Source organism: Chiloscyllium plagiosum, unplaced genomic scaffold (assembly GCF_037043375.1).
Source record: "Chiloscyllium plagiosum isolate Xiang-an unplaced genomic scaffold, Cpla_swu_hap1 HiC_scaffold_30, whole genome shotgun sequence".
Taxonomy (NCBI): domain Eukaryota; kingdom Metazoa; phylum Chordata; class Chondrichthyes; order Orectolobiformes; family Hemiscylliidae; genus Chiloscyllium; species Chiloscyllium plagiosum.
In genome coordinates, this window is record NW_028270168.1 from 36471452 (window position 1) to 36491060 (window position 19609).

The 19609-nt window shown below is 44.8% G+C and overlaps 1 pseudogene; it reads left to right on the plus strand.

Annotated features, from left to right (window-relative positions):
* Window positions 1-18975: 18975 nt before the first annotated feature.
* On the plus strand, window positions 18976-19175 carry LOC122563782 (small nucleolar RNA U3; annotated as a pseudogene).
* The last annotated feature ends 434 nt before the right edge of the window (window positions 19176-19609 follow it).

Consider the following 19609-nt stretch of genomic DNA (forward strand, 5'->3'; position numbering starts at 1 on the left):
ACTAATTCCTTTTTTGTCTTACGCCTCCACTGTCACAACCAATGGAGTGCTATTGCCAATTATACATTTATGTCATTATATCAAACTGTATGGTAGCTCAGTATCAGAAACAAATGAGCTAATTTCCTTAGGTAAGAAAGAAAGAACAAGTTTATAGCAAACAAAACTTTCTCAAGCAAAGATGTGAGTGTTATGAACAAAATGTGTACAGCTACACTTCTTAAAAGACAGATATATCCTCTAAATCTGGACAAAAATTTTCAATTATTAATCTCTGTTGAAATTCATAAATTATGTGAGTGAGGGCAGAAATACAAGATGGTGTAGCAGGGAGGGCTTTAGATTCCTGGGATACTGGGCACAGTCATTGTTTCTGATACTGAGCTACCATACAGTCATTGTTTTTACCTACTGGGCACCAGGCAAGATGGCATCTGTGCAATATGAATGGAATGTCTGGATGGAGTCTGAATTGAATTCTTTGTGGGGCATTTAGAATAGCAATTTATTGTCACATGTATTTATGAAAATATAGTGAGATGTGTGTAAGTCACCACAATTTGGCACCATTTTAATTAAAGAAATTATAGAAAGAAATAATTGCGACAAAGTTAGGACAAATTTCATCTTTTGTTCTCTCCAAGGCTCCTGGGATCCTGGAGTGGCTACAAGTCTCTGAAGCTGCTCCTGAGGCAGCCAAAGCAAAAATTTCCAGACCGGGCCCACCCCTCTGTCACCGCCGAAGCCAACACCGAAGCCAGAGCAAAAAGGGACAGACCGGACCCACTAAGCTGCTGATGCTGAAGAGATCGCTCAAACCATTGCTACTTCACACACTGCACAAAGCCACCACCTTGTTGTTATAGCCACAAGGAATGAACCAGAGCCACCATCCTGCCACCACTGTAGCCACTGCTGAAACCACTACACCGCCACTGCCAGGAGGATCAGACCAGACCCACCGACAAGGAAGCCTCCAACAAAGCCATGGCCATGAGGAATCAACATACAGCTCTAGCGCAGCTGCAGAAAAGAAGAAACTGAACTCTGATACAAAAGAGAGAAGAAGGAAAAAAACAAAAAGTAAACAAAGAAGAATGCAGCCAGCCAGGCGAGCAGGAGCACACGGGCCCAGAGTCAGAATACTTCCTATCCTCCTGCCATCGCATTCTTGAAACCTTTGCTGTTGGGGAGAGTTTAAACTGCATCATCAGGAATGGGGACACCTCCCTCCCAGCCTGCATTGGACCCGATATCTCCCACCCACCTCGAGCTGCCCTTAAACACTCCAACACTTACCTAGGCCCATTGCCTCCTTGCCATTTGACACTCTTCTAACCTGGCATCTTACTTTTCTGCCATCCTCTCCACCTGGTGCCCTACTTCCTGGCATCCCTAAGTAACCGTCACTCTTCCCCCTTCCGAATGGCTGTTTATCTACTTTATATCCGACTGATCTGGCTATCTACTTACCTGGTACCATACTCCCCTACCTAGTTTGGACTCTATCCTTCCAACACCCTAACCTCGTACTTACCATATGTACTTATCTGTTGGTCACAGCTGTCAGAATGGCTGTCTGTGAGGCTGGACTTTTAAATGCCAGAATATTCTAACTGTCTGCTATACAAAAGGGTGTGTATTTTGTCTCCATCTGACTATCCTACACGACAAAGGACCTTTCAGAAGGAATGCACAACTCCGCATTTCTGAACAAGCCCCGACAGGATTCTCCTGTCAGAAATGCGATCTCTTTTGTTTCCTAAAAAAGGAAGGAATGTAATGGCAATCTGCATGAGACACCCTAACTCTGCATGAAATTGCCACTGTTCAGAAAACCCAGGTGTTTGGTTCAGTAAAGGACTGTAGTGCTGAAGAAATAGGATGTCCCAGACACTTCAAAGTTAAAATTACTTTTGTTGAGTAAGAGAACATAAAGAGTCCAATCATAATAACATTGCTCAGTGTAATCTATAGGTAGACAAGCGGGCTTCTGGAAGAACGCAGCAAGCCTTGGATCCCAGCATCTGCAGTTTTTGTTTGTCTCTGACCAATGTAATCTATAGACCACCAGCTGGTGAGAAGGATGGAGACATGCTAATCTGCAGGAAGATGATGGGAAATTGCGTTCCCACACGTTCTCGGGTTAATGAATTCAATACACGGAGTGACACCGAACAATTCTTCCGCCGCCTTCGCCTCCGTGCCTTCTTCTTCAATCAAGATTCTCGTCCACCCTCCGACGACCCCTTCTCCCACCTCCAACACACCCCGTCCACCTGGACACCCCGTGCTGGCCTCCTACCTGCCCTCGACCTCTTCATAGCAAACTGCCGCCGCGATATTAACCGCTACCTGAACTCCCACACCCCTCCCACCCACTCCAACCTCTCCCCCTCGGAAAGCGCAGCCCTCCACTCCCTCCGTTCCAACCCCAACCTCACCATCAAACCAGCTGACAAGGGAGGCGCAGTAGTAGTTTGGCGCACTGACCTTTACACCGCTGAGGCCAAACGCCAGCTCGCAGATACCTCCTCCTACCGTTCCCTTGACCATGACCCCACCCCCCACCACCAAACCATCATCTCCCAGACCATCCATAACCTCATCACCTCAGGGGACCTCCCATCCACCGCCTCCAACCTCATAGTCCCACAACCCCGCACCGCCCGTTTCTACCTCCTGCCCAAAATCCACAAACCTGACTGCCCCGGACGACCCATCGTCTCAGCCTGCTCCTGCCCAACCGAACTCATCTCGGCATACCTCGACACGGTCCTGTCCCCATTAGTCCAAGAACTCCCCACCTACGTTCGTGACACCACCCACGCCCTCCAACTCCTCCAGGATTTCCGCTTCCCCGGTCCCCAACGCCTCATCTTCACCATGGACATCCAGTCCCTGTACACCTCCATCCCCCATCACGAAGGACTCAAAGCACTCCGCTTCTTCCTTTCCCGCCGTACCACCCAATACCCTTCCACCGACACCCTCCTTCGACTGACCGAACTGGTCCTCACCCTGAACAACTTTTCTTTCCAATCCTCCCACTTTCTCCAAACAAAAGGAGTAGCCATGGGCACCCGCATGGGCCCCAGCTATGCCTGCCTCTTCGTAGGGTATGTGGAACAATCCATCTTCCGCAACTACACTGGCCCCACCCCCCATCTTTTCCTTCGCTACATTGATGACTGTATCGGCGCTACCTCGTGCTCCCACGAGGAGGTTGAACAGTTCATCCACTACACTAACACCTTCCACCCCGACCTCAAATTCACCTGGACAGTCTCGGACTCCTCCCTCCCCTTCCTAGACCTTTCTGTTTCTATCTCAGGCGACCGAATCAACACGGACATCTACTACAAACCAACCGACTCCCACAGCTACCTGGACTACACCTCCTCCCATCCTGCCCCCTGTAAAAACGCCATCCCATTCTCCCAATTCCTTCGTCTCCGCCGCATCTGCTCCCAGGAGGACCAGTTCAAAATACGTACAACACAGATGGCCTCCTTCTTCAAGGACCGCAATTTCCCCCCCGACGTGGTCGACGGTGCCCTCCACCGCATCTCCTCCACTTCCCGCTCCTCCGCCCTTGAGCCCCGCCCCTCCAACCGCCACCAGGACAGAACCCCACTGGTCCTCACCTACCACCCCACCAATCTCCATGTACAGCGCATCATCCGCCGTCACTTCCGCCACCTCCAAACAGACCCCAGCACCAAGGATATATTTCCCTCCCCTCCCCTATCAGCTTTCCGTAGAGACCACTCCCTCCGCGACTCCCTTGTCAGATCCACACCCCCCACCGACCCAACCTCCACTCCCGGCACCTTCCCTTGCAACCGCAGGAGGTGCAACACTTGCGCCCACACCTCCCCCCTCACTTCTCTCCAAGGCCCCAAAGGAAACTTCCATATCCGCCACAGATTCACCTGCACCTCCACCCACATCATCTACTGCATCCGCTGCAGCCGGTGTGGCCTCCTCTATATTGGGGAGACAGGCCGCCTACTTGCGGAGCGATTCAGAGAGCACCTCTGGGCCACCCGGACGAACCAACCCAACCAACCTGTAGCACAGCATTTCAACTCCCCCTCCCACTCCACCGAGGATATGCAGGTCATTGGACTCATCCACCGCCAAACCACAACAACCCGACGGTCGGAGGAGGAGCGTCTTATCTTCCGACTGGGAACCCTCCAACCGCAGGGGATGAACTTGGACTTCACCAGTTTCTTCATCCCCCCTCCCCCCACCTTGTCTCAGCCGGATCCCTCCAGCCCGGCACCGCCTTCCTGACCTGCAGTCTTCTTCTTGACCTCTCCGCCTCCATCCTACTCCGACCTATCACCCTCACCTTGACCTCTTTCCACCTATCAAATTTCCAACGCCCCTCCTCCAAGTCCCTCCTCCCTACCTTTTATCTTCTCCTGCTGAACATTCTCTGCTCATTCCTGAAGAAGGGCCTGTGCCCGAAACGTCGAATCTCCTGTTCCCTGGATGCTGCCTGACCTGCTGTGCTGTTCCAGCAATAAAGTTTCAACAATTGCATTTATCACACAGTTGTAATGTTGGGGGATATAAAGACCAGAATATACATTGGAGTAGTGGTGGTGAAAAGGCAGCATGAATTCTGAAATTGTGTTTGGGAGAATTTGAGATGCGCTTTGTGTGTAGGGACAGGTCCCCAGCTCACACGATGAATAAGGCTGCGCCATGGGACTTCTTCGCCTGGTCTATTAATACTTGTCCACTTCACACCTCCTGGCATGCTGACAGAGTCCAAACCTTGCTTTGCCATACCATGCTGTGTCATGCCTCTTAAAGTGCTGGCACTTCAGACAGAGTAAAATGCTTTAAAGACAAGATATTGAGATGCTGTTTAGTGCAGACACACAGAGGGCTTGTCAGTAATGACCTTTCCTAGGGGCACATCAAGATGTCAATCTAATACCGACAGCATGTGCCCAGCAGCCTACATGGCATCCTCACTCAACCAGGTAGTTATATTGAAAACTGATACAGTCCAGTACTTAGTTCAGGGGAGGTGGTTTGTGAGTGGATGTGCAGTTGTTCATGGGGTGCTGATGCTATCACTGTCTGAACACAGTCCAGGGGTTTTAAGACCATAAGACCATAAGACATAGGAGTGGAAGTAAGGCCATTCGGCCCATCGAGTCCACTCCGCCATTTAATCGTGGCTTTTGAGATGGTCAGTCATCCACTTGGGACATCCACATCCAGAACAATGCCGTTGTATTGTTCTGTTTGTTTCTGAATGGTTAGCTTCCCCTTGTTCCATTCCTTGGACTGATCATAACTTTCATCACCTATTTCCTTTATCTTCAGGTGTTCATTAATTTCTCTGGATCCTTACCGACACCTAAGTTCTTTATAAATTTTTAGTGAAAACCCTCTTTACCCTTTCTGCTAGGACAGGGGTTACAGTCTGATTCAGACTGAGCATGGCTCTTTCAGGACCCAACTAGTGCGAATGTGGAGTGAAATATAGATTCTCCATTACATATCAGTCTTTCATCACATATTTACATTCCTGATCTGCCTATCCCTTCGGTAACTGAACAAGTCCAAAACTGCTCTCTGTTTTCCTGCCAATGTCTGCGCAGGTGGCTGGCATTCCATACAAACAGCTGTATTTTTTTTAAATTCCTGTCTTATTCTGTGGACATTATGAACATGGTAAAGAAGTTTAAGGTTTTGAGGAGGCGTCCATGACAAAGGAATACAATCTAGAAATTGAAGATAAACAGCTTCATACTTGTCTTGAGATAGCTAACTGTTACTTCTTTGCCACTGTTTCATAAGCACAATTTTAACCCCTGAGGAGGACTGGCTTTGGATGATGTGGGACATTAAAATGTTAAGCATTTCAAACTTAAACCTATCCATTCCTGGTTTTACTGAGGATGGTAATCTGGTATGACACCAAATGGTAAAATCTTTAAAAAGACAGTATTGCTTCATATTAATTAACTATTTTTTTAAATGTATCTGCAGCAGGTGTTAGTTGCTGGAAGAACTCCGGATCAGAATTGAAGAATTGGAATCTGGGCTTCAAACTCTGCAGCACATCCAGGAGGGGGAGACTTACCTGGACACTTTGTTTCAGGAAGCAGTCAGAGTCAGAGAGTCATAGAGATGTACAGCATGGAAACAGATCCTTCAGTCCAACCCGTCCATGCCGACCAGATATCCCAACCCAATCTAGCCCCACCTGCCAGCACCCGGCCCATATCCGTCCAAACCCTTCCTATTCATATACCCATCCAAATGCCTCTTAAATGTTGCAATTGTACCAGCCTTCACCACATCCTCTGCCAGCTCATTCCATACACATACCACCCTCTGCGTGAAAAAGTTGCCCCTTAGGTCTCTTTTATATCTTCACGCCCAGTAGATTAAGAAATTCAAATTCAGTAAGTGTTCAGGGAAAATCGGGTGTGACTGTAAGTGAGGCAGATAGGGGAACTCTGAATTCAGGAGTGCAGGAACCTCAGCCCTTGACCTTGTCCAACAGGTATGAGATTCTTGCTCCCTGTATGGATGAGGCAAAGGGCTGTGGACAGGATGAGCCAGCTGACTACGGCACCATGATGCAGAAGGCCATTCAAGAGGGGAGAGCAAAAAGACAAGTAGTTATCATAAGGGATTCTATAATTAGGGGGATAGTATCCTTTGCAAGCTGGATTGGGAGTCCCGCATGGTGTGTTGCCTGCCCAGTACCAGGGTGCAGGACATATCCGACCAGCTTGAAAGGATATTGGAGCAGGAGGGGGAGGATCCAATTGTTGTGGTGCACGTTGAGACTGACAACATAGGCAAAGCTAGGGTGGAGGACCTGTTTGGGGATTATCAAGCACTAGGAAGGAAATTGAAGTACAGGTCCTCAAGGGTCATAATCTCCAGATTACTGCCGAGCCACGTGCTAATTGGCATAGGGATAAGAAAATTAGGGTAGTAAACTCATGGCTAAGGGATTGGTGTGGGAAAGAGGGATTCCATTTCATAGACATTGGAATCAGTTTTGGAATTGGGGAGTGAATCTGTACTGTTGGGACCGTCTCCACCTGAACCGATCTGGAACCAGTGTTTGAGCAAAAAGGATAAAAAGGTTTTCAGCAGGACTTTACACTTCTAAATCGGGGGGTAAAGGAAAGCGAAAGCAACAGGGAAAGATAAGCAGCAGGTTAGCATTTGTGCAGGTGGGTTTAAGCTCGAGGCAGACGAGGAATGCAGCTAAAAGGAAGGATAACTTAGGACTTATGATTTCCAATCTCTCGAATAATAATAAGAGAGTTAGCATTAAGGCATTTTACTTGAATGCTTGTAATATTCGTAACAAAGTAGATGAATTAATGGCACAAATCATTGTGAATGATTATAATGTGGTAGGCATCATAGAAATGTGGTTGTAGGGGGCTCAGGACTGGCAGTTAAACATCCAAGGACATAGGATGTGGAGTCTGTGTGGGTGGAGTTGAGGAACCACAAAGGCAAAAAAACCATAATGTGAGTTATGTACAGACCTCCTAACAATGGTCAGGACCAAGAGCACAAGATGTACTAGGAAATAGTTAGGGCATGTCAGAAAGGCAAGGTCAAGGTGATCATGGGGGACTTCAATATGCAGATGGACTAGGTGAATAATTTTGCCAGTGGATCCAAAGAAAGGGTATTCATGGAATGCTTGGAGGATGGCTTTTTGGAACAGCTGACAAGGTGGGGAGGCTGCAAAAAGATTTAGACAGTGTAGGAGAGTGGTCCAGGAAATGGCTGATGCAATTTAATGTGAGCAAATGCGAGCTCTTGCACTTTGGATAAAAGAATACAGGCACGGGCTATTTTCTAAACAGTGAGAAAATTCATAAAGCCAAAGTACAAAGGGAGCTGGAAGTGCTAGTCCAGGATTCTCAAATGGTTAATTTGCAGGTTGAGTCTGTGATTAAGAAAATAAATGTAATATTGTCATTTATCTCAAGAGGGTTGAATATAAAAGCAGCGATTGCTTCTCAGACTTTATTAATCTCTAGTTAGGCCCCGTTTAGAATACTGTATCCAATTTTGGGCCCCACACCTCAGGAAGGACATACTGGCAGTGGAGCGTGTCCAGCAGAGATTCACATGGATGATCCCTGGAATGGTCGGCCTAACATAGGATGATCAGCTGAGGATCCTGGGATTGTATTCATTAGAGTTTAGAAGGTTGAAGGGAGATCTAGTAGAAACTTACAAAGTAATGTATGGCTTAGAAAGAGTGGATGCTGGGAAGTTGTTTATGTTAGGCGGGGAGACTAGGACCCGTGGGCACAGCCTTAGAATTAGAGGGGGTCAATTTCGAACGGAAATGAGGAGACATTTCTTCAGCCAGAGAGTGGTCGACCTGTGGAATTCATTGCCACGGAGAACAGTGGAGGTTGGGGCATTAAATGTCTTCAAGGCAGAGATTGATAAATTCTTGATCTCGCAAGGAATTAAGGGCTACGAGGAGAGTGCGGGTAAGTAGAGTTGAAATGCTCATCAGCCATGATTAAATGGCAGAGTAGATTCGATGGGCTGAATGGCCTTACTTCCATTCCTGTCTTATGGTCTTATCCCAGGATTTGCCACAGCTGCAGCCTGTGTAATACAGTTCCTGTCTGCATGCTGTCCAAAGCGTAAGCACATTATATATGATGGATTCCATCATGGATCACACAGCAGCCCAACTTGTTACCTCATACTTTTATAGCTCAACATCATGAAAATTAGCATTGGGTGAGTTTTCCATCTTGGACTATAATTCTTGTGCCAGCTATATGAGGGGTCATCAGTTCTGCCAGGGCCTGGGTTAGGTTTCCTTGCACGATTACCAGATTTTGGGCTCATTATTTATGCATGTGAGCAATTTTGTGACTTGACCAAGGCGTGGTTGAAGATGAAGACTTTGCCTCTGTCAGGACCTTCTGGGTCAAAGGTTCAGGAGCCATTTTTAAGACCACTCAAACAGGCCTCAATGCAAGTTTGCAGCTGCAGCCTGTGTCATTCCCCAACTCCACCCACAGGTCTGGCAGCAGGAAGCCCTATCTTTAGAGGCGGGAGGTTTGGGCTGAGTTTACAGAGCAAGTCAGTGACTATGGTCAATATAAAAGGATCCAGAGACAGAGCAGGAAGAAGATGAACACTCTCCCATACTCCTCAAAGTTCAGTAGCCCCATTTGATTACATCAAGTTGACACCTTGGGACATCACTGAGTCACTGCTGGTCTGATTGAACAATTGCCTGCAAGCTCAGTACACAATGCGCACTGAAGGGCTGATGGCATCTCATGCGGTCAATGTTCTAACGCTACCTGGGCATCTCTGAGCATGCTGTTCTTGACATTTCAGATGAGAAACCATCATGGCATTCACCAGCAGAGGTCTTATCTGTGGGTCCACTACTTTAAGGGGAGGTGATGGTCCAGTGGTGTCCAGAGACCCAGGTAATGTCCTGGCTGCACAGGTTCGAATCCTGCCATGGCAGATGGTGGAATTTGAATTCAATCAAAATTTAGAATTAAGAGATTAATGATGACTCTGAATCCATTGCCAATTGTTGGGAAAAACCCATCTGGTTCACTAATACCCTTTAGGGATGAAACTGCCATTCTTACCTGGCCCCCATGTGACTTCAGACCCACAGCAATGTGGTTGACTCTCAACTGCCCTCTGGGCAACAAGGGATGAACAATAAATACTGGCCTACCTAGAGATGCACACATTCTGTAAATGAATAAAAACAAACTACCTAGAATAGGCTTGGGGAAACGAATTGGTGTCTGACATCTCTGACACTTGGACATCCTCTGGAGACAGGTACCTACTTAGCCCAAACAGATGATGAGCCTCAGTACTCAGCCATAAACTATATGCCAAAAATGCAAACAGGGCGGGGAGCATCAGTCAGTGATACCAGAGGCCGTCACTAGACTACACCAAAAATTGGAGGAGGCCATTCATGTTCTGTCTACTGTTGTGGCCCCTGCATGTAAATGCATTGGCTGTCACTATGGAAAGGGTGTCGGCTGTCTTGGAGATCCAGCTCGAGCAGAGCACTCAGTAGTTTCCTGATTTGCCCACGTGAATTTGAAACCATCGCTCTAACTGTGAGTACTTGACGCCAATGGCAAGGCAAGAAAGGGACAAGGCACATTGACCTTACTCAAAGTGCTACTTCACCTCAAGCAGACAGTCAGGTGGCACCATTCACCCACAGGTGAGGAGGAGTAACAGACAAAAACTCTAGTAATTACATCTTAGGGCACTGCAGAGGTGCCCTACCTGCCCACTTCCCCTCTGCCAATGGCCCCAATGCCTGTAGAAACTCAGGCCCAGGTAGGTACATCTGCATTGGTATAGGAACCCATCAGCAGGTCAGGACCCTTGCCAAGTTTACCGCAGGAACTAGGGCATACAATTTAGCAGGTTCCCTCCATTTCAGCTGCAGATGTCAGGATAGCTCCAAGGTATAGAGGGAGGCAAAAAATAAAGCTGATTCGACAACACGTAGATGGCATGGGTGTTCATGACAAGTATTGTGTCTGAAATTCTGTAAATATATATTCAACTCCATTGTTGCAACATCTGCTATAGTTTCATTAAGGGGCTAGCTGCTGACATAGTTGTCTGAAGTGAAAGGACTGGAACATCTCTCATCAGCAGACAAAGCTAGACTTCCATCAGAGCCCTTTTATTGTCTCACATTATCAGCAATGTGTGTGTCCAAGGCTGGCCTCATAATACATTGAAACACAGTTGCCATTTGGGGACTGCAGTCAAGACTCTGGAGATTGTTTTCAAGAACAATGTCCTTGTCCGATGAGATTAGAGTGAGGGCACTGGGCCTACGATGACTCCATTGTCAACACCACAGAGACACCAGTGAAATTTTGCTGGGCTCTGCAGGATGCTGGAAAGAAAGTCCTTTTCCCTGGTTGGGATCTCCACAGACCAGGTGAAACTTTCTCAGAACAGAAGGTTGGCAATGCACTGCTGAGATGAAGTTAAAAAGCACACAACACCAAGTTAGAGTCCAACAGGTGTATTTGGAAGTATTAGCTTTCAGAACACCACTCCTTCATCAGATAACTAATGGGGCAGGACCATAAGACATAGAATTTATAGCAAAAGATCACAGTGTCATGCAATTAAAATGATATATTGAACAAACACCGATTGCTGTTAAGTCTTTCATCTTTCAGAATGGGTTGGAGGTTTTGGTTCATTAATATATAAATCCCAGAGCTTTTTTTAAGTCACATTCTCAAGATAATTAAGGTTTTATAACAAAAAGGTGACATCTCAGCTCAGACAAAGATGTGAGGTTAGAGTCTGTCTGTATCTCAATCTTGAGGGATGAATAGGTTAGGTAGAAATGCAGGGTTACAGGAATGGGGTGAGTCTGGCACGAAATGCTTTTTGGAGAGTTGGAGTGGACTTGTTGGGTGAAATAGCCTGTTTCCACACTGTAGGAGTTCTATGATCAGACAGAATGTGAAAGAACTGAGGAGCATTTTAAGGGTGAAAATACCCTAATCTGAACCCACCTTGTTTGAGGTAAGGTCCAAAATACTCCACACCAGCTCCCAGAAGAACCTCTGGATATGCAATGCAGCTACAATTGTGTGCATTTCATGCAAAGACAATGTAGTGAAGAGCGAGTGGCAGTCTTCACATAAAACTAATAAGCTAAATAAGCTCAACTTCTTTTAATTCTTGTCACTGGCTTGCCCAGCATTTATTGCCTATCCGTAATTTGCCTGGAGAAGTTAGTGGAGAACTGATTACTGAAGTTGCGATGCACATAGTCCTGTTAAGGGAGTTTGGGGATTTTGACCCTACAATGGTGAAAGGATGTGATATTGCTGAGTGTTAGGATGTGATATTGCAGAATGTTAGGATGATGCTCAATGATGGCCCATGTTGGAGCATGTTCCTCTCCTTGGTGTCTGTCTGAAGCTCCCTGACAGGCATCAGCAACATGTCTGGAGGGGTTAGTACTTGTTTCTGGAAGGCCAGTCCTGTTTGTCACAAGGGGGCACTAAAAACATCAGCCAACTGTGGTGCTGTTGAATATAAGAGTTATGATAACTCCCCAGACTATGTTCAGACTTGAAATATTTGGCTGTTGCATTTCCAGATAATCTGTGTAAAAAGGTAGTGGAACATCTGCTTGGGTGCTCTGTTCTCAATGGTTGTTCCTTGAGCTTGTGGAAATCCTACAATGGCAACAATCCTTGATTGCTTTGGCTACCTGATATGCTGCGTCCAAAGGCAGGTACACAGCTCAGTGCACTTTAGTGAAGAGAACTCTCAGTCACCTCCAAGATACATTTATGAGAGTATCACTGTGAAATTCCCCAGTAACTCCCTAAAACAAGGAAGTATGAAAGTTGAGGGCCATTGTTGCCTCCTCGGCAACTGGTATGGGATTGCCACTATTAACCATCACCTTGAGGCTGCAGCTAATTGTCCAGCTGCTGGCAGATAGAGGAAACAACCTCCTGGGATCTTGAGTGCCTACAACATTGTTCCTCTGCCAATTACAAGAAGCTTCAGCAACATCTATAGATCAAGTGTGTGATGAAAGGTGTGCAATTTATTTACATTAATATAACTTTTTGAGAGGATGGATTTCAAACTAGTGGCATATGGATTTTAGTCTACATTTTGTAAAAAGGATTTAGGTCAGTATTTCCAGAACAATGACTTTAAATTGGTATGTGTCAGAGACTGTCTGAATGGTGTCCTGAAGCATTTGTGGAAGTTTGTTTATCTTGTGATGATTTATGTCAGGAAAGAGAACCCATTGAAAGACACAGCTTGCTTTTGAGTTTAGAATTATCAAGGATTGATTTTAGCTTTAAAATCTCCTCGTGATTGGACAGTCTTTGAGCAGTTTGAAGGAGACCTATTTGAAGTAAGACAAGTGTATAGTTTCTCTTTGAGAAAAGGAGATTGTTCAGAATGGTTAAGGGAAAAGTTACTTCAGTGGAAGAATGCATTTTGTAAAATCTCCAGACTTGGAACTATGCATTGGTTATTCAAAGCTGAGAAAGTCTACATTTAGTTGTATGAAAATTCAAGGAAAGACTTTGCAGTTCACAGGTCAGGAATTGAAGAAAACACAAATAAGTCAAACCTACAGATTTAGTGGGAAAGGGAAATTTCTCTGGCTTTTGAGTAGCTGTAAACTGATAGTGTTGGGGATTAACTGGGCCATATGTTTTTGAAGTCATTTAAACTGTGTTACATGTAGGTGGTTTGGTTTATTTGTTTACATTTTTCTTTCATTTTTGTAATAAACTTCAATTTTACAAACTAAAACTACAGACTTGTGTATTTGTGTTCAGTGAAAGTTTGTCACATTATAAAAGAATATGCACTGATTCATTCTGGGATGTCCACTATGTTACGACATGGGTAAACCCTCCTGCTTAACTTAAACCAGCAACACAAAAAAGATTTATCCCATGCTGTAATCTGTGAAAATTCGAGAGGCCAAGAACTAGTTAAAGTTAAAATAACAACTTTATTTCTTAAAGTGTAACAGAGAATAATTAAGTAACAATTATTTACAACTCTTTCCTCTAACCTATCCTTTACCTTCCCCTTCTACAATACTAGTCCGATAAACTGCCGGCCATTTCCGATTAAGATTTACCGTAAATTTAAGTTTTCAAAACCAGTCAGATATTGAATCTTCTCTCCCTCAATCTTCTTTATTCTTCATAGGGATTTTGGTTTCACAGGTCACTGGTCGATAAAGGTACCTTTAAGACAGCTATTCACTGGGCAGTCTGCAGCTGCTGGTGGCTTGGCAGTTCTCCTTCAACTGTTCAGGTTTTCCTGTTCTTATACCTGCAAAGCACAGATTGTGTCATTGGTTTTTAAGATTGTCAATATACTAAATTCAAACTTGATTGCAGGTTGATATGTTTGGGGTATAATTTAAACTGATTGGCCAAATTTGGATTTGTTTTTGTCATCTCCAGGCAACCCAGCTAATCTAGCTTTCAATAAAGTGTTATATTGTTACCTCATTCAGAACTCTTGGTGCTGTCAGGTAGTTCTGCTTGCTTTTAACTCTCTTAATGATGCAGTACACCCACATCTTCATAACAACTAACTTGGACAGACAGGGCCCTAATCCTGGACAACACTCCACCCTTGCCACACTGACTCTCTCTCCTGTTCACTGTTACAGTTTTAGCATGGACTTCAGGCCATGAACATGGTCTGCCTTCTCCTCTTTGAGTATATTTCGGGAGCTCACATGCAGTTCCATGTAGTGATCATTTAAAGCCATATTATTTTAATGATGAAGCAGCAACATTTATCCTGAAGCCCAAGAAGAATTGAAGATTGCCAGGTACATGCCTAAAATATGCAGTTAGCTATGATGGATTTCTAGACTGGGAGAACTTAAGTTTTTTTCTTCCTTTTCTTCTTTAACTGAAGAGATTCTAATCTCCTGATTATAAATATATATATTTTTGGCCAGCCAACTCAATGTCAGTTCTTCTGGTGAGATTCTGATCTCCTGGTTATATATATAAATTTTTTCTCTCCCCACCCCCACACTAATGCCAAACAGCAGTGAGTGCTCATTTCTCCCCAGCATCCGTGTCATGTGCGTGTAGGTGTAGGACACAGTGAAGGAATATCGAGTGCAGCAAACTTTATTCTTATTACACTACCAGGAAGTAAAAACACCCTAGTGGTCAGTGACAAGCGGTGCCCTGCTTATCAAGGGCAATGCCTAAGTGAACAAAAAAGTGAAGGGGAGATTAGGGATTAAACCAAAATAGAATCAGAGGGGGAAATAAAACACTCCACACCCCGCCGTGCCCACCTCTCCCTGAAAACCTCGAAGATATTGGTCGACACCGCATTTTCCTTCTCCAGTGACCCCTCTATGGCCCCACTGCCTGGACCTGTAAATGGCCAGCCTGACCAGGCCCGAGAGCAGACCCACGAGGAGATGGGGAGAACTTCATTGGAAAGGCCCACTTAATTCCAGTGAATTACATTTTTAATGAGATACTAGTGAATGCAGACACTTGCAGTCAGGAAAGTCAATTCACCTTTTGAAATCAAAGAACGTAATTACAAAACGTTATCTTGACAATGAGACTTTGTTTTGACTTTCACTCAACCAATTCACCCCTTGCCATTTTTCTCACCTCCTCCAATAATGAAAAATTCCACCCATAGTCACACTGTGAGGTAAGACTATTGCATTTAATTTGAATCGATGCCATGTGGGGGTAAGTTAATGTTTATCCTGTCAGGGCTAGCTCACTCTTCAAAATGTTCTCAAGAACTGGAACACATCCTAAACTGATTCATTCACCTCAATAGTGCATTTACAAGTAAGTTTGAGTTTCATTCAATGATTTCGGAGCAGACATCAGTCAAGGTGAAATGTCAAAGCCCAGAAACAGATGGAATTTAGCAAAAGTTAATGATTATTCTTATTAACGGTAGAATACTTGTATCAAATTCATCTCATCATTATTTGAATAAAGGCATTTTTTATAACAGAAAACAGTTACAGCAAGCATCCAGAGAATGAATTTAGTTTCAGCATAGTGGGAATTAGTGGAGCAAAGGAACTGATATGAGTCCATACTTGGACAGTGGAAAGAACAGACAGGAATGGCTGTGAACTGTCTGTCAATTGGCAACACCAATGAAATAGGAAAGGGTGGTACAGTGGCTCAGTTGTTAGCACTGCTGCTTCGCAGTGCCAGTGACCTGGGTATGATTTCACCCTCAGGTGACCACCTGTGTGGAATTTGTACATTCTTCCCATGTCTGCATGGCTTTCCTCCCACAGTCCAAAGATGAGCAGGTTAGGTGGATTAGCCATAGGAAATGCAGGGTGATTGTGTGGGATACTTTTCAAAATGTCAGTGTGGACTTGATGGGCCCACACTATAGGGATTCTGTGATTCTAAGGGGAGGAAAGGCTGTGATGGAGACAGGTTGGAGGTGAGAGAACACAATCAATTTTGGATCCTGAAGGATCATGTACAATTGAATGTTTTTTTTTTCCCCATCACAAATTATCTGGCCATTTTCACATTAATGTTAATGAATTATTGCTTTGTATAAGTTTTTTTTGGAAGATTGGCATTTATTTTCTGAATTGCTCTTGAGAAGATGGTGGCGTGCTGCCATCTTGAACTGCTGTAGTTCAGCTACCGTGAACCAAAGTGCAGTTTTGAAGGAAATTTCCAGAACCCAGCAAAAATGAAGGAATGGTGTCATTAATTCATGTCAAGATGGCATATCGCTTTGAGGGGCTTTTGCAGATGAGGGTGGTCTCATGCATCTGCTATAATTGTCCTTCTGGATGTTATTGGCTGCAGGTTTGGGCGGTGCTGCTGAAGGAAGTCTGGTGAGTTGCTGCAGTACATTTTGTATATGGTACACAGTGCAGCCGCTGTATGGGTTGGTGGAGGAAGGGAACATTTAAATTGGTGGATAAGGTGTGGTTCAAGTAAACTACTTTATCCTGAATGGTGTCAAGTCTTAAAATAATCAGCTCACTTTACTGGCTGTGACCAATGTTAGTTTATCCCGAGGTCATGAAATGCATCAATTAAATCCAAGCTAATTCTGTCCTTTTTCTAAAATGTCCACATCATGCCACTATTTTATTGGAGGCCCATTTGAAATAAATACGTTCAAATTTGCTTTGGTGTAATTCTCATAGGGCGGTTACGTCCACTCCAGACCAGCCACTTCCTTCCTTCTTCTTTATCGTTTTTATTTTATTTCTTTCCCTTCCCTTTTTCAGCTTCATCCTATGGGCAGTGGCCGAGAAGGTGACATCTCAGAGGAGGGCAGCCGGAGTGGTACTCCTGGCAAATTAGTGGCAGCCTAGTCTGGCAGCAGAGTCAGGGACTCCTGGTTGCTGTAGGCCTACGTTAGGGGCTCCGGCTAATAGGCTACAGTGTGGTGTGCCTGGAGCTGGGGACTCCTGGCATCATTGGGGTGGCAGCGGAGCCAGGGACCTCTAGTTGCAGTCACAGTAGGCCCAGGCCGGGAACTCTTGTGTGTCAATGAGGCAGTATAGCAGCTCCGAATAGCAATAGCCCAGAGCCGGAGATTTGTGGGTATTGGCAAGGTTGCAGGACAGGTGTGGGTTCTATACAGGACCTGACATCAATAGCAGTGGTGGTGAGGTGGGCCCAGAAGTGAAGAGATGGGACTTGTAGAGTGGTGACTCCTACCTTGGTGGGTCTGGTGCAGGCAGCAGCATTGGGAAGGTGGTGGTGGCCTAGTGGTATTATCACTGCACTATTAATCCGGAGATCCAGATAATGTTCTGGGGCTCAGGTTTGAATCCTGCCACGGCAGATGGTGGAATTTGAATTAAGTCAAGGAAAGAAATCTGGAATTAAGTGACTTATGGCGACTGTGTAGCCATTATTGATTGTCAGCAAAGCCCATCTAGTTTACTAATGACCTTTAGGGAAGGAAACTGCCATCCTTACCTTGTCTGACCCACAGCAACGTGGTTGACTCCTAACTGCCGTCAGGGCAATAAATGCTGACCTAGAGAGTGATACCCTCATCCCATGAATCAATAAAAAATAGGCAGTGGGGGAGGGGTGGCTGTGCAGGTGTCGCTGATGAACTAACTCAGGACTTAATGGCAGAATCGGCGAAACAAAGATGGGCTCTCTTTCAATTCTATCTCTTCATTCTTTTTATTCTTAAGCTACTCAAAATGGCACAGGATTGTGCTGACATTTGAAACTGCATTTTACTTTATTATTCACTATAAAATACAAGTGACAATGAATCATTCAGTTCAGTTCAGGATTGCAGTAGAACGTGGACAATTTTTGTTTACTCATTCATGGGATGAGAGCATCACTGGCTAGGCCAGCATTTACTGCCCATCCCTAATTGCCCAGAGGGCAGTTAAGAGTCAACCATATTGCTGTGGGTCTGGGGTCACATGCAGACCTGACCAGGTAAGGAAGGCAGTTTCCTTCCCTAAAGGACACTATTGAACCAGATGGGTTTTTCCTGACAATGGATTCATGGTCATCTTAGACTCTTAATTCCTGCCATGGTGGGATTTAAATCCAGATCCCCAGACATTACCTGGGTCTCTGGATTTACAGCCCTGTAAAAAATGCCACTAGGCCATTACCTCCTACCTCTATTTTCAACAGCTTTTACTGGATGAGATGCATAAAAGTTTCTACTGATGCCATTTCACAACACAAAAAGCATCTGGGTACTAACTATTCTGATCATTTTGCTTCTGATCTTCAGTTGTAGATAGCAATAACATCCAAAATAAAATATTTTTAAAAATTTAATTATTACATTTGCATGTGGGTGTGATCATTGAAGTAATGGTGCTGACCTGTTAAGCTCTTTATCACACACTTATGTCTCATCAACATGCTAAAACATTTCCAAGGGAAGTATTAGAGTAATGGAATTAGTTTAAGTTGATTCACACTTGAGAAACAAGACAACGCAATGACTGGTATCACTCTCGTTTCCTTTTTCAAAGTACCATTGGATCTTTTCCAATGACTTTTCTCCTGATTGCTTCATGAAATATAACAATAATAATGATGAAATATGTCAAGGTCCATGTAGTAATTCCTTTTAATTATCTCTGGATGATTGTTATCAAGTTTGAAGCATCACTAGACAGTTTCAGTCTAAATATTGACTCATTCCATGCTGAAATGTTAAACAGGAGCCTGGACTGATGGTGAGAACATGCCCCTTCTTGTCAACACACCAATTAAATGCTAGGTGAGGAGGTTCACTGGGGATTTTCTCAACTCACTATCAATTAGCTAAGATTGACAAGGTAGACAAGCAGGAGGCTGGAAGAGCACAGCAAGCCAGGCAGCATCAGGAGGTGGGGAGGTCACCATTTCAGGTGTAACCCTTATATTTCTAGAGATAATTTCTGTAATTCTTGACTTGAGAAATGGCTTCTAAAGTGTCTGGTCTTACGAACCATGAAGACGATTTACAGCGTCTTCTTCTGAGCGTAAAGTTGGTTAAAAGATTTGCTTTGTTTACAAGTGCTTTTAACAGTTGATGATCAATCCGTTCTGGAGGAAGAAAATGCAATCTGAGTGAAAAGATTGGCATGGTGGCTGGGTGATTAGCATTGCTGCCTCACAGTGCCAGGGACCTGGGTTCAGTTCCACTCTCGGGCGATTGTGTGGAGTTTGCACATTTTCCCCGCATCTGCATGGATTTGTTCCATGTTCTCTGGTTTCCTTCCACAGTTCAAAAATATGTAGGCTAGGTGAACTGGTAATGTTAAATTGCCCATGGCATCTATGGATGTGTAGATTAGGTGGATTCACCATGGGAAATGCAAGAATAGGTCAGGGGGATGGGTCTGATGCTCTTCAGAGGGTCAGGTGAACCCGATGGGCTGAATGGTCTGCTTCCATACTGTAATGATTCTATGATCTTTAAAGGGTCATTTATAGCTCATTAAGGGCCTTGAATTGACAGGACCCTCATAAACTGCCCTGTTGGCAGACAAGAAAAGTGATTACCT